This window comes from Misgurnus anguillicaudatus, chromosome 18 (assembly GCF_027580225.2).
Source record: "Misgurnus anguillicaudatus chromosome 18, ASM2758022v2, whole genome shotgun sequence".
In the NCBI taxonomy this organism is placed as follows: Eukaryota; Metazoa; Chordata; class Actinopteri; order Cypriniformes; family Cobitidae; genus Misgurnus; species Misgurnus anguillicaudatus.
The window spans coordinates 2,395,779-2,410,000 of NC_073354.2; the positions used below are offsets into that span (position 1 = coordinate 2,395,779).

The 14,222-nt window shown below is 43.9% G+C and overlaps 1 non-coding gene and 1 pseudogene across 1 annotated transcript; both read left to right on the forward strand.

The window, feature by feature from the left end:
• Positions 1–8,109: 8,109 nt before the first annotated feature.
• LOC141350718 (5S ribosomal RNA) lies at positions 8,110–8,232 on the forward strand (annotated as a pseudogene).
• Positions 8,233–13,768: 5,536 nt separating this feature from the next.
• On the forward strand, positions 13,769–13,887 carry LOC141350645 (5S ribosomal RNA). Its single transcript, XR_012358784.1, has one exon. It is a non-coding gene; the product is annotated as a 5S ribosomal RNA (ribosomal RNA).
• The last annotated feature ends 335 nt before the right edge of the window (positions 13,888–14,222 follow it).

The window sequence follows — 14,222 nt, forward strand, 5'->3', positions numbered from 1 at the left end:
TTGTTTGTAATACATTAAAATGAAATCAATGCATATTTTCCCTGGTGAAAATAAATAACCATGTTTTTTTGCATTTAAATTTTTCAATGTTTAACAGTACATTACAGATATACTAAAAAGAATTGTAGAAGAATTGATTTATAATCATTTAAAGGAACAGGATGTAAGAAATGTATATCAATTAATCATAAAATGGACCTGATATGTCACTAGACATTAAGAAATCATTTTCATTTCAAATACTTATATCATTGACAACTGGCCAGGATATTGTCATTTAAAAAGTGGAGTTGCAGCCCTCAACTGTTTATGTTGTCATTTTGTGTATTGGCCACCTGGGGCCTATACCATGAAGCCGGTTTAAGTGGATAGCCAGGTAAGCTTAAGATTAGTTTGCGCCAACCCTGGGTTTTAGGTACCATGAAAGTAGCGCAGCTTTAATCGGTGTTCGTCGCCATGGTATCTTACACTACACAAATGCGTTTGTGTATTTAATCGCAGATGAAATAGATGCAACTGAAATACCAATATTTAAATACATTTACTACATTTACATGACAATATATAAAGAGAATCAACGAAGGTGACCTGTTACTTACGGGAGAACGCTACTTAGTAAATGTTGGGATGTATAAAAAAAGTCAAGTGGTAATACAAATAATTTTCTGTTGTGTGAAATATAAATGCTCACAGTACAAATAATTCAGCACCATACAAAGGTTTAAAGGAATTCATTAAAAATATCAAAGTCAATAACAAGTTAAAAAATATACTTGTGGAGTTTTTAGAATTATGAAGTCATCAACTGATGGGCCAACAAGTTGTGCTTTTCGTCAAAGCAGTTGTTAGAGAGCAACTGAGCCCGACTGCAGAATCTGATGAGCCTGCCTCAAGAGTTTTTTGGCACACGTCAGCGTGACATCAGAGCAAGTCTGACATATCTCGCACACTTCCCTAACCGGCATGCATCTTGCATAGATCACTGGTGATCGATTCTGCGCAGAATTTGCTCATATCAAACGATCCTATTTTCTGATCGGATACAGAAGCAGGGGCGTTGCACAAGATCTCGGGCCCTATGCAAAAGGCAGTCCTGATAGGCCCCCATGCCCCACCCCATAATATATTTTAGACTTTTCAAGGGCCCTCTCTTCCTTTGGGGCCCTGGTAATCAGTACTGGTTATACCCCCAGTCCGACGCCCCTGTACAGAAGGTTCATCCCATTTCAGGGTCTGGATCCTTCTAAAGCCATTGACTTTGAAGGCAAGACTGTGTATTTGAAGGCTGCAGCCTCTAAAGTCCATAAAGTGAACTGGAATGGTCTAGCCTACGGGGGAGTTGCGTCACTTCCCGCCCACCAGCGGGACACAACAGCTGAGACTTGTGCACTTTAAAAAGGAGCCAGAGATTTCTTTTATTTTATTTTAGAAAATATGACACATTGATGCAGATTAAACTACCCAACAGTATATTACATGTATTTATAATATAAAATTTACAAAAGTAAAATGCAACATGCACAATATTGCAGCAATAATATTAATTCACATTATAAAACTTCATTTATAATAGTAAAACCGTATTAAATAACAGTAAAATTATCCAAAATATATCGAGTTTCATTTATTACTTAGCACATAATTAAACCAAACTTACCTGCGAGTAAAAAATACAGTCAATCGGCCCTCAATGACACCGACTCCAATTGTGAATATTTGTCAGTTATTAATAAATTAGATGAGGTTTTCCGATCCTCGCTCAATGATTGGTCCGTTGAGCACCGAACTCTGCTCAGCATTCCTCAACCATTGGCTGATCGCTGCTCAGCTCTGCTTAACCATTGGACGGCTGCCGATCGCTTAGGTACTTGGAGGGGAACTTGCTTGGGAATACCAGGTGCTGTAAGCTTTTGTCTTTGTCACTTTTCTCCTTTTTACTTCGTTCGCCGCATTTGCTTTCCGGATTCTGCATTGGTTTGTCTTTTCTCCGTCTGTGCGCCAGTCAGAGGATCCGCTCAGTCTCGTCTTTACCCCCCTCCTCCGGCAGGGGGCGGTCAGAGGCTTCCTTTTGGGCTTTTTGCTCAGTGCCCACAGCAGCACGGGGCAGAGGAGCGGTCATTAACAGAGCGCTGCCTGTGTTGCAGGGGATTTGACGCCATTCACGTGTAAGAACGAGCGTATGTGCTGCATGGTCTGTTCTTTCAAGGGCAAAAGTTAGTTAATTTAACCCACCCCCATTCGTTTGCTCCTCTGTAAAGGACAGCGGCTGGGTTAACGAGACACTGCATAAATCATAAGCAGGTGTTAACACCATTACAACGTGCACTCTTTACAAAGCTGTCAAATATTTTTGCGTATCTGTCACAAGGTGACGATCTTTTCAGGGGCGGAACCAAAACTAGGGAAGTTGGTTCCGCCCGGAAGGTTTCCCACCGGTCTGCATTTGAGGACGGACCTTCTCACTTCCTGGTTTCCAGGGCAACGAAATTAGGGCTTTACGAGCCACAGGTGAAAGACATTATGAAGCGGATGGTGATTGGAGGCTGTGGGGAATAAATAGCTCTGCTGTAACACAAAGAGAGCGCGCTTGACACGAGAAGGAATGGACACGAGTAGCGATTGACACGGGGAAAGCTCCCTTGCCGAAGGCAGGAAGAAACACGCACCCTTTGAAGAGCCCGAAGGCTCTGTTGATCCGGGCTGCGCGAGGAGCGCGCGGAAAGAAGACGGAGCCACAGGAGGTGAAAGAAGGGCGAGCTGTGGATCTCGTAGAGGAGCACCCCGTGTACTTCTTGGGGAAGTTGAGTGTGTGCTGAGGAACGGAGCTGTGCTCATTGTTAGACGTGGTGACTGGCTATATTTCTCTCTCTTCCCTCCTCTCTTGTTGCAGTTACGGTGGACCGGCTGGATTCAAGGAATAACCCTACGGGTAGAAAAGGAACCCTGGTCCAACTAGTATTTTGGAAGGATTAAAGCGAGAAGGGATTTGACCTCGTTACACAACGTAAACAAAGGCTATCCGCTGTGAGTATGTCCGCTGGTGTAGCATAACTGGCAGAAACTTACAATTGTATGATCGTTGGAGTCTTCTAGGATTAGGAAGGCGGCCCTACCCCTATAATTAGTGTGGTGGGCGAGCCGCTAGAAGCATACATTCCATACAGCCACAGCGACGCGACTTTGGTCTGGTCGTTTTGCCATCGCCTCTACGTTAGCCCCAAGCACAGTGGAGGATATCGGGCGTTTCCCTTGTGGTGTTGCACTTACAGTGTGGTGAGTGAGATTTTACAAATCCTAAGCTTTTTCACGTTAGAGTGGTGCTGTGTATTTGCTGTGGGTTGCTGTGTGTCTTGTCAGAGAAACCCCGCACCATCCATTCTCTTCCCTGGAAGGAGGGCGGAGGGGCCAACGACCTCAGACCTCATTGCCATCATACGCTGTGTACTGTTTTCAGAGTACGAAGAGACGCAGACCAAGAGCTGTGAAGGACTGTGAGTAAAATACTAGAAGCATTTGTGGTGTAAGCTTACCTGTGTTTGTATTGTCGCAGAGTCGGAGGCGAAAGGGTCCGCCGCCCCCGTGGTCTCTACGAAAGGGCGCCCCTATCCGGGATTCGATCGGCCTACGGACAGTGGGGATAGGGCAGCGCTCGACCCGGCGAGGTGGTGTGTGACCTTCGCCCCCCTGCCGACCTACAGAAGAACCGACTGGGAACGTGATACTTACCCAGAAAGCTGTAAGCAGCGGAGCCGGTGAGAAACATACAAAGTTCAGTAACAGTGTTTCTGTGCCCTAGCGACCACCTGTGGAGAAAAAGAGGAGAACGAGAGTGAATCATTGAAGAACAGACTGTGAACGTGATACCTACCCAGAAAGCTGTAAGCAGCGGAGCCGGCGAGAAACATTCAAAGTTCAGTAACAGTGTTTCTGTGCCCTAGCGATCACCTGTGGAGAGAGAGAGGAAAACGAGAGTGAATCATTGAAGAACAGACTGTGAACGTGATACCTACCCAGAAAGCTGTAAGCAGCGGAGCCGGTGAGAAACATTCAAAGTCCAGTAACAGTGTTTCTGTGCCCTAGCGATCACCTGTGGAGAGAGAGAGGAAAAACGAGAGTGAATCATTGAAGAACAGACTGTGAACGTGATACCTACCCAGAAAGCTGTAAGCAGCGGAGCCGGTGAGAAACATTCGTAGTCCAGGTAACAGTGTTTTTGTGTCCTAGTGACCACCTGTGGAGAGAAAGGAGAATGAGAAGGAACATTCGGAGAATGGACTGTGTGAAGATCCAGTGGGTGGCGAAGGAGGAGAGCCTAGAGTGGCCATTATTTTAAGACCCCCTTTTCCCTTCCCTATTTATCATTTTTAAGTAATTAAATAAAGTACATTTTAATTTATGCTTACCTTGTGTGTCTGGTCATTGGGGTGGCTTTGGGAATCTCCTCGAGGTGGAGAAAGGGGCGTGACCTTATTTACATCTGGGTCCACCCCGACTTGTGACAGATTTGGCGTAGTCGGCAGTCCACCTCGGGTTGAGACCAAGGTCCCCCAATGGCCTACCACATTTTTTTAAAAAGACAGACCCCATTATATGGTATCAGTCCCCAAATAACTCGTTCTCGGGACGAGAACGGATTGGCGGGGGAGGATGTCACAAGGTGACGATCTTTTCAGGGGCGGAACCAAAACTAGGGAAGTTGGTTCCGCCCGGAAGGTTTCCCACCGGTCTGCATTTGAGGACGGACCTTCTCACTTCCTGGTTTCCAGGGCAACGAAATTAGGGCTTTACGAGCCACAGGTGAAAGACATTATGAAGCGGATGGTGATTGGAGGCTGTGGGGAATAAATAGCTCTGCTGTAACACAAAGAGAGCGCGCTTGACACGAGAAGGAATGGACACGAGTAGCGATTGACACGGGGAAAGCTCCCTTGCCAAAGGCAGGAAGAAACACGCACCCTTTGAAGAGCCCGAAGGCTCTGTTGATCCGGGCTGCGCGAGGAGCGCGCGGAAAGAAGACGGAGCCACAGGAGGTGAAAGAAGGGCGAGCTGTGGATCTCGTAGAGGAGCACCCCGTGTACTTCTTGGGGAAGTTGAGTGTGTGCTGAGGAACGGAGCTGTGCTCATTGTTAGACGTGGTGACTGGCTATATTTCTCTCTCTTCCCTCCTCTCTTGTTGCAGTTACGGTGGACCGGCTGGATTTAAGGAATAACCCTACGGGTAGAGAAGGAACCCTGGTCCAACTAGTATTTTGGAAGGATTAAAGCGAGAAGGGATTTGACCTCGTTACACAACGCAAACAAAGGCTATCCGCTGTGAGTATGTCCGCTGGTGTAGCATAACTGGCAGAAACTTACAATTGTATGATCGTTGGAGTCTTCTAGGATTAGGAAGGCGGCCCTACCCCTATAATTAGTGTGGTGGGCGAGCCGCTAGAAGCATACATTCCATACAGCCACAGCAACGCGACTTTGGTCTGGTCGTTTTGCCATCGCCTCTACGTTAGCCCCAAGCACAGTGGAGGATATCGGGCGTTTCCCTTGTGGTGTTGCACTTACAGTGTGGTGAGTGAGATTTTACAAATCCTAAGCTTTTTCACGTTAGAGTGGTGCTGTGTATTTGCTGTGGGTTGCTGTGTGTCTTGTCAGAGAAACCCCGCACCATCCATTCTCTTCCCTGGAAGGAGGGCGGAGGGGCCAACGACCTCAGACCTCATTGCCATCATACGCTGTGTACTGTTTTCAGAGTACGAAGAGACGCAGACCAAGAGCTGTGAAGGACTGTGAGTAAAATACTAGAAGCATTTGTGGTGTAAGCTTACCTGTGTTTGTATTGTCGCAGAGTCGGAGGCGAAAGGGTCCGCCGCCCCCGTGGTCTCTACGAAAGGGCGCCCCTATCCGGGATTCGATCGGCCTACGGACAGTGGGGATAGGGCAGCGCTCGACCCGGCGAGGTGGTGTGTGACCTTCGCCCCCCTGCCGACCTACAGAAGAACCGACTGGGAACGTGATACTTACCCAGAAAGCTGTAAGCAGCGGAGCCGGTGAGAAACATACAAAGTTCAGTAACAGTGTTTCTGTGCCCTAGCGACCACCTGTGGAGAAAAAGAGGAGAACGAGAGTGAATCATTGAAGAACAGACTGTGAACGTGATACCTACCCAGAAAGCTGTAAGCAGCGGAGCCGGCGAGAAACATTCAAAGTTCAGTAACAGTGTTTCTGTGCCCTAGCGATCACCTGTGGAGAGAGAGAGGAAAACGAGAGTGAATCATTGAAGAACAGACTGTGAACGTGATACCTACCCAGAAAGCTGTAAGCAGCGGAGCCGGTGAGAAACATTCAAAGTCCAGTAACAGTGTTTCTGTGCCCTAGCGATCACCTGTGGAGAGAGAGAGGAAAAACGAGAGTGAATCATTGAAGAACAGACTGTGAACGTGATACCTACCCAGAAAGCTGTAAGCAGCGGAGCCGGTGAGAAACATTCGTAGTCCAGGTAACAGTGTTTTTGTGTCCTAGTGACCACCTGTGGAGAGAAAGGAGAATGAGAAGGAACATTCGGAGAATGGACTGTGTGAAGATCCAGTGGGTGGCGAAGGAGGAGAGCCTAGAGTGGCCATTATTTTAAGACCCCCTTTTCCCTTCCCTATTTATCATTTTTAAGTAATTAAATAAAGTACATTTTAATTTATGCTTACCTTGTGTGTCTGGTCATTGGGGTGGCTTTGGGAATCTCCTCGAGGTGGAGAAAGGGGCGTGACCTTATTTACATCTGGGTCCACCCCGACTTGTGACATATCTGTTATTATCACTATTTAGCAAAGACTTTTCATTTTCTATGAATGAATGCTGTGACTAAAAGCTGGCATGGTTTTTATCTATCTATCTATCTATCTATCTATCTATCTATCTATCTATCTATCTATCTATCTATCTATCTATCTATCTATCTATCTATCTATAAACATTTATTCAGTTTTTTACTTGATACATTTATTTATTTATTTATTTATTTATGTATTTGATTTACACAATCATTTATTATTAATTCATTTATTTCTATTTATTAAATTGTCGATTTATTTATTTTTAGTAATTTAATTTATTTTCTATTTAATTATTTATTGATATTTATTGTTACGTTCCTGTGTGAGTTTTGCGTGTTTCTGTCTCTTTCCAGCGATCGGTACCTGCATTCTTCTCAAATCCGTTCATTGGCTGTTTCTGGGGAATCCCGATGACGTCATTCATACCTATACCAATCCCGTTACACGGAATTATGCGAAGCCCATCGCCGTCCCGTTCGCCAGCTTTTTTTGTTTTGTTTTTTGCTGAAATAATGTACCCCATTTTGTTCTGTCGTTCAAACAGTCTCAGTACATTATTGTTTGTGTTTTTTAAAGCTTCGGAACGCCTATTTGTTCTCCCCTGTCCTCTTGTTTGTTACTTTCTCCCCTCGGATGTCTTGTTTGTTTGTTCGTTGGGAGAGCCGGACAGGTATGGATGTCACGTGACGTAGGCTACACTATGCCTTCACGTGGAATTTATAGCTGCCAAATAGAGCGTGTGCCACCCGCTGTACGTTTTGTGATTTTGTTAGCCGGAGTAGGTTAGTTAGGGCGTTGCTGACGCTGAAGATTTATCTATAATTGTTTTCTTTTGTAGATGGAGAGCTTACGTATAGCTAGAGTGTGTACTGGTATTTTCTTGGCGTTTTATGTGGCACGGCTCTTGTCCCTTCTCCCCTCACAACTGTGCACGTGTTCGCTTTCTATGAATAAATATTGTTCCCACTACCCCTTTCACTGGACTTAAGCCCTGCACCTGTATTTGTGTATAATAAACCACTTGGCATCGTAGACGTCTGTTGCGTCCGGGTCTTCTTTGTCCATAACACATACTCCTCCGGACAAAACATTAATAAAACATGCCTGTCATTGCCCTGCTTCCCTGGGTCGTAACTTTTATTTAATGTAGTTTTAATGTTTTACTTTACGTTTATTTATTTATTTATTTATTTATTTAATTAATTAATTAATCTATGTATTTAAATATCTTTTAGTTTTTATACACGTATGGGCATTGTTTAAGAGGCTCGTTTTGACAGCGTCTCTCGCTTACGGCCATACCACCCTGAGCACGCCCGATCTCGTCCGATCTCGGAAGCTAAGCAGGGTCGGGCCTGGTTAGTACTTGGATGGGAGACCGCCTGGGAATGGCTCATGACCCCTGCAAGTACATATTGCTCAACCTAGGGATCGATCGAAAGTGATCAAAGCAGATGGCGCCAACGTTGGTTAACGTACTTAAGTGTTATTTACAGAAATTGTGAATTTACAGGCCTAGTTTATTAAAATCCACTAATCTGTTGAATGTGTTGTTTATTATTTTCATAGTTTGAGTTGATGTAACTGATGAGATTCATACAGTCAAGTGAAAAAGTGTTATTTTTTTTGACTGAATTAAGAAAGGTTGTAATGTATCAGTGCACTCTCTTTGTCTGGAAGACTTCTACTTGCTTTGATGTGTTTTATTTTACACTATCCCACCCCTTCTGAAACCCAAGCATACAGGACAGAGACTCCAACACACTTTAAATACCTTTACAACTTTTATTTTTCACCCAGAATGTGTTTCATTTAAAAAGCAATGCATGAAAACACAAGTAAACAAGATCTGTTTAGTTTAAAGCTCTCTCACCACAACAAGGTACAGATCTACGAGCAAGAACACGAGACAAGACGAGAGACAAACATTTACTACCATTTGCAAACATTAATTAAACATGGAGCTGACATACAAAAATCACAAGGACACGCACACATAAATAACATTAATAATAACCAAAAACACTTAACAGTTAAAAACACAAACTTGTACTTAAGATAAAAATAAACAATTGGTTTGTACAGGCAAAAGCCCAATAAAGAACAGGATTATCCAAAGACTCAGGTCACCAATCAACAAATAAAGGCTCAAGCCATTCCTGTCTCTTAAATTTTTTGTGTGTTTTCTTTGGCAAACTTTTGTTAAACATGAAACAGATAAAGACATACAAACATCACAAAGTCATGAAGCTGACAAAGACAAACAACACGCATGACAAAAACACAGATTATCTGAACATGAACAACCATTAAAGGGCATGTAAACTGATTAAGGTTAAAATTAATGAGGTTAGATTGGCCTTGACATTGAACATAGGCCAGAACATGTTTGTATAAATAAAGATACTATAAAGTGCACTAAAACAGCAACATAAATAACAATAAAAAACAAACACAAGAATATTCTTAAGTAAAACTGTAAAGTGCATTTTGTTTACTTTTGAACTATATAAATCAATAGATTGTACTTGCTGAAGCACTTTAAAACAACAAACAAGCCTCTTTCTCTCTCCTACAGATGGCACAGGAGAAGTGGCATCACCCAGGTTAGTTATTTACACAGTTCTCCTCTTTTCCAACTCGTACAGCACATTGTCAAACCCAGAGGTGGTGGATTTCCTAGTGGATGGACAGTAGGAAAATATCTTCTGGGTGCTTACAGACACTTTTTCCTTGAAAGGTGTGTACCTCTTCCAATGTCCAACACAATTAGGCACGTGGCAAGCCCCACATGACCGCAAAGACTTGTTAGGCATGAATCCCTTGACTGTTGGTGCTGGAGGTACAAAGCTCCGGGCTGCACGATGGCCCATGAAACAGGATGGAGGGAGCCTGTGGCTGTGCGGGGAGAACCAGCAGTATGGGTGCTGTCGACATAGGGGGTGATCATAGGTGGGCGCAGCAGGCTTTGGCTGGAGGTGGGTGGACGCAGCAGGCCTTGGCCGAGTGGAGGAGGATGATGCCATGGGCTGAACGGGCCGGTTCACAGCAGGCACAGGCTATGGCTCTTCAAAAATAATCTGGAAATATAAAATAAACATGTAATGAGTATTGTAAGGAGTATTGTAATTTCCTAAATAAAGATAGCTCCTCCCCAAAGAGCACAGCATGAGATCACCATGAAGGCTCGGGAAAACAACTCTCTACGATTCACAGTTGACTTCCCACCGAGACCATTTGGTTTTCAGAGATCACACTTTTAGGATGTCATACATTTGTATTCTCATTCTCTCAAAGCAAACTGTATATGAAATGCCACATGCACAAAGAATCTGAAACTGATCTTATTTGTTTTCACTCAATGCAAGTGGTTAATGGTCTCACTCACTCACTACAATGTTAAAGTTTAAGCAAACTTCATTCAATGTTGATAGACACCTCCCATCTTAGGCATAAGTGTTTGCCGTTGGTTTCCACCATTTGGGCCTACGGATGGATGGGTGATATATCCACCCCCCCCCCCCCACAGTATTGTTATGATGTGTGCGATTTGCTTTCCACAGCCAACAGGTGAAACAAAGTGCTTATGACAACTTACCTCCGCTTCTCACCACGCCCATCCAGCCTCGTGATGAACATGCTGGTACTGGACCTGAGGCCGGTCTGGTGTTGTGAGGGATTTTGGCAGCACAGGAGCTTCCGGGAACGGTGCATCCGACAGCACTTTCGGGTGAGGCATCCCCTTCGGCAGTACCGTCGCCCCGTAGTATTTTTCTCCTCCCTGGCAGTGAAAGATGAGATGGACTTGGTATTTAAGTTGGGCAGTGAAATGGCAAGACCGCCGAGGATGGGGACGTCTCGAACTCTGCAATCCTCTTATACTGTCCCTTCAAAGAAGCCGTGACCTGGCTGAGGTGAGCTGTTTGGCTGGTGCTCAGTTCTTCAGCATCTTGGAGGAGGAGGTAGAGGAGGCGACTGTCCTCGGTCACCTGTGCCGCCTGAGCGTACGTCATGCAGCCAAACTTGCTCTTCTGAGCTGCTCTGAATCCATTGTCACTGAAAATGATATTATGAAATTTTGTGTTGGTGTGTTAGATGTTTAATTATCCATTTCATCATAGGTTTCAACTGCTATTGAACTCACCGACCACAGTTGTTATCCACATACACACCCTTTGGAGCAGGAGCGTTGGCCCGGCAAAAGCGGGCGACCAGACCTCTGGCCATGCGTACGTAACACCTCTCGGACCCGGACAGCACCACTGTGGTCAAGAACTGACCCCACTCATTCAGCACGATGGTGACGTACTGCACGGTGCCCTCCCTGGCCGTTGTTGTAGATCTTCCCTTGAGAATCTATAAAAACAAAGCAGAACATTCATTGTGTGGTGTTTATCAACAATCAGTCTGTTCCATATGATCACATTGATCATTAACATCTTTACACTTCTAAAGCATATTTACACATCGAATTTTAACTCCACACTATTGTAACAGCATCTCTATGGTCTTAAGACGTGAGCTAGAGTGTCTGATGACGTTTTTGAAGTATTTCCAGGGAATTTCAGGTCATTTAATCGGCGATTGGTAGCTCGTTAATTCATTTCCAATGCATTCGGTTAATATATAGTATATATTATTTAATATAAGCATATTTAAGCTCTACATTTCGAGTCCACACATTAGTAGTACATTTGTCAAGGTCTCAACATGTAAAATGAATAGTCTGGTCGCATTTAAAACGCATTTCAGAGATCAAACCTAGCTATTTTGATGTAAACAAGTGGTGCTAGCCTAGTCAATCGGTGGTCTCAGTACGGCGCTAATGAGATATTATCATGTAAAACCTTAAATATCAGGCAAATTATTAAAAAATATAACGCGTTTCATTTATAACTTAGCACATAATTATAACAAACGTACCTGCGAGTAAACAAACACAGTCCATCGGTCCTCAATGACAACGAATCCAAATGTGAATATTTACTAGTCCTGAATAAATTAGATGACGTTTTCCGATCCTCGCTCAATGATTGGTCCGTTGAGCGCCGAGCTCTGCTCAGCATTGCTCAACCATTGGCTGATCGCTGCTCAGCTCTGCTCAGCTCTGCTCAACCATTGGACGGCTGCCGATCGCTTAGGTACTTGGAGGGGAACTTGCTTGGGAATACCAGGTGCTGTAAGCTTTTGTCTTTGTCACTTTTCTCCTTTTTACTTCGTTCGCCGCATTTGCTTTCCGGATTCTGCATTGGTTTGTCTTTTCTCCGTCTGTGCGCCAGTCAGAGGATCCGCTCAGTCTCGTCTTTACCCCCCTCCTCCGGCAGGGGGCGGTCAGAGGCTTCCTTTTGGGCTTTTTGCTCAGTGCCCACAGCAGCACGGGGCAGAGGAGCGGTCATTAACAGAGCGCTGCCTGTGTTGCAGGGGATTTGACGCCATTCACGTGTAAGAACGAGCGTATGTGCTGCATGGTCTGTTCTTTCAAGGGCAAAAGTTAGTTAATTTAACCCACCCCCATTCGTTTGCTCCTCTGTAAAGGACAGCGGCTGGGTTAACGAGACACTGCATAAATCATAAGCAGTTGTTAACACCATTACAACGTGCACTCTTTACAAAGCTGTCAAATATTTTTGCGTATCTGTTATTATCACTATTTAGCAAAGACTTTTCATTTTCTATGAATTAATGCTGTGACTAAAAGCTGGCATGGTTTTTATCTATCTATCTATCTATCTATCTATCTATCTATCTATCTATCTATCTATCTATCTATCTATCTATCTATCTATCTATCTATAAACTTTTATTCAGTTTTTTACTTGATACATTTATTTATTTATTTATTTATTTATGTATTTGATTTACACAATCATTTATTATTAATTCATTTATTTCTATTTATTAAATTGTCGATTTATTTATTTTTAGTAATTTAATTTATTTTCTATTTAATTATTTATTGATATTTATTGTTACGTTCCTGTGTGAGTTTTGCGTGTTTCTGTCTCTTTCCAGCGATCGGTACCTGCATTCTTCTCAAATCCGTTCATTGGCTGTTTCTGGGGAATCCCGATGACGTCATTCATACCTATACCAATCCCGTTACACGGAATTATGCGAAGCCCATCGCCGTCCCGTTCGCCAGCTTTTTTTGTTTTGTTTTTTGCTGAAATAATGTACCCCATTTTGTTCTGTCGTTCAAACAGTCTCAGTACATTATTGTTTGTGTTTTTTAAAGCTTCGGAACGCCTATTTGTTCTCCCCTGTCCTCTTGTTTGTTACTTTCTCCCCTCGGATGTCTTGTTTGTTTGTTCGTTGGGAGAGCCGGACAGGTATGGATGTCACGTGACGTAGGCTACACTATGCCTTCACGTGGAATTTATAGCTGCCAAATAGAGCGTGTGCCACCCGCTGTACGTTTTGTGATTTTGTTAGCCGGAGTAGGTTAGTTAGGGCGTTGCTGACGCTGAAGATTTATCTATAATTGTTTTCTTTTGTAGATGGAGAGCTTACGTATAGCTAGAGTGTGTACTGGTATTTTCTTGGCGTTTTATGTGGCACGGCTCTTGTCCCTTCTCCCCTCACAACTGTGCACGTGTTCGCTTTCTATGAATAAATATTGTTCCCACTACCCCTTTCACTGGACTTAAGCCCTGCACCTGTATTTGTGTATAATAAACCACTTGGCATCGTAGACGTCTGTTGCGTCCGGGTCTTCTTTGTCCATAACACATACTCCTCCGGACAAAACATTAATAAAACATGCCTGTCATTGCCCTGCTTCCCTGGGTCGTAACTTTTATTTAATGTAGTTTTAATGTTTTACTTTACGTTTATTTATTTATTTATTTATTTATTTAATTAATTAATTAATCTATGTATTTAAATATCTTTTAGTTTTTATACACGTATGGGCATTGTTTAAGAGGCTCGTTTTGACAGCGTCTCTCGCTTACGGCCATACCACCCTGAGCACGCCCGATCTCGTCCGATCTCGGAAGCTAAGCAGGGTCGGGCCTGGTTAGTACTTGGATGGGAGACCGCCTGGGAATACCAGGTGCTGTAAGCTTTTGTCTTTGTCACTTTTCTCCTTTTTACTTCGTTCGCCGCATTTGCTTTCCGGATTCTGCATTGGTTTGTCTTTTCTCCGTCTGTGCGCCAGTCAGAGGATCCGCTCAGTCTCGTCTTTACCCCCCTCCTCCGGCAGGGGGCGGTCAGAGGCTTCCTTTTGGGCTTTTTGCTCAGTGCCCACAGCAGCACGGGGCAGAGGAGCGGTCATTAACAGAGCGCTGCCTGTGTTGCAGGGGATTTGACGCCATTCACGTGTAAGAACGAGCGTATGTGCTGCATGGTCTGTTCTTTCAAGGGCAAAAGTTAGTTAATTTAACCCACCCCCATTCGTTT